We start from the raw sequence: 1,679 nt of genomic DNA, 5'->3' as shown, positions 1-1,679 counted from the left end.
TATAGTCTAGTCTATAGTCTAGTCTATAGTCTAGTCTAGTCTATAGTCTAGTCTATAGTCTAGTCTATAGTCTAGTCTATAGTCTAGTCTAGTCTATAGTCTAGTCTAAAGTCTAGTCTAAAGTCTAGTCTAAAGTCTAGTCTAAAGTCTAGTCTAGTCTATAGTCTAGTCTATAGTTTTGTCTATAATCTGTTATATCGCTCAGTCTATGGTCTAGTTTATAGTCTATTCAATAGACTAGTCTATAGTGAAGTCATCAGTCTAGTCCATACAGTAGTCTAAAAATGTTGGCCGAGTTTATTCACAAAGTTCTAGCATTGTTTAAAACACCTTTAAGTCCTTCACCTATTTCTCTGTTTATTCAAATGTAAAATTGGCCTTATATAAAATCCACAATATATTTTACGGTATGTGTATATTTGGCTATTATGACACGACATGTTTATAAAATGTATCTTACACTTTTTTCTTCTTTTTAGGGAAGAAATGTCAAACCAGAAACAAAAACCTAGAAAAACAAATTTCAAAGCACTAATAAAAACCAACACTAACAAAAATCGTGTCAGTTAGACAAAAAGGAGCTAACACAATAAAACATGTATGAGATAATATTTTAAGAAATAAAAACCAAAAAAAAAAAACTAAACGCACGTAAATATGTAAAAATTTAACGCGAAATGTTTTAACAAAATTTAAACATTTTGATCACCTTCCCTTCTGCTGTTTACCCCAACCAAACTGCTGGTTTACATGACACACAAAACAACACGCACATCCTTAACAGACTTTAACATATTGGCCCCCGAAAAATAAAATAACGAAAACAGCAACAATGGCACATCAACTTCAACAGCAGGGAAAGAGGAAAATAAATGGCAGCAGGGGGCAAATGTCTGATATGTGAAGCTTTTTTCCCTTTTGCTCCATACATATAAAGGTGTACTTATTAACATTTTCTGGAGGAAGGGGCCAAATAACAGAAAACGTTGGTGGTTTGTCTTAGACCGAGTTTCTATTATTTATATTACACAAAAAGCTTTACAAAAAAAACGCATTATTAAACATTTCATTGTTTGTTTGTTTGTTTGTCTATGTCATGTAGTTGAAGTTAAATTTTAAATAAAATAAATATATATTTGGTTTGACTTTAGCGGGATTTATTTATATACAAACATACCTTAATGCATATGAGTATTTTCACTCCCAAAAAAAATGTATTTTCTGTTGAGTTAGTAATTTTATTTTCACGCATTTATATAGACAATGGTGGAAGAAATGTTACATTTACTTTTATAAAACTCACACACACAAACAGCTAAATATTATTTTTAGATAATACAGACTGAAAATAAACTTTTGTAATTGTAAAATGTCTGATATGACTTTTTATTTAACAACTCACACCTTTAGTGGCTGGTGTCTGAAATGTTTACTTAAACGTACAAAGGTGGGTGGTTTTGGAAGATTAATTAGCGCTTAAGTAAATATTAAGAATTTTAAAATAATTTAATACAAATTTATACAAAGAACTTCAATTGTTAACCTAAACAGATCTAGAACAGAACTAGAATAGAACAAGAACAGAACTAGAACAGAACTAGAACAGAAATAGAACAGAACTAGAACAGAACTAGAACAGAACTAGAACAGAACTAGAACAGAACTAGAACAGAACTAGA

The sequence above is a fragment of the Lucilia cuprina genome, chromosome 5 (genome assembly GCF_022045245.1).
Source record: "Lucilia cuprina isolate Lc7/37 chromosome 5, ASM2204524v1, whole genome shotgun sequence".
NCBI lineage: Eukaryota > Metazoa > Arthropoda > Insecta > Diptera > Calliphoridae > Lucilia > Lucilia cuprina.
This window is presented reverse-complemented; position numbering follows the sequence as displayed.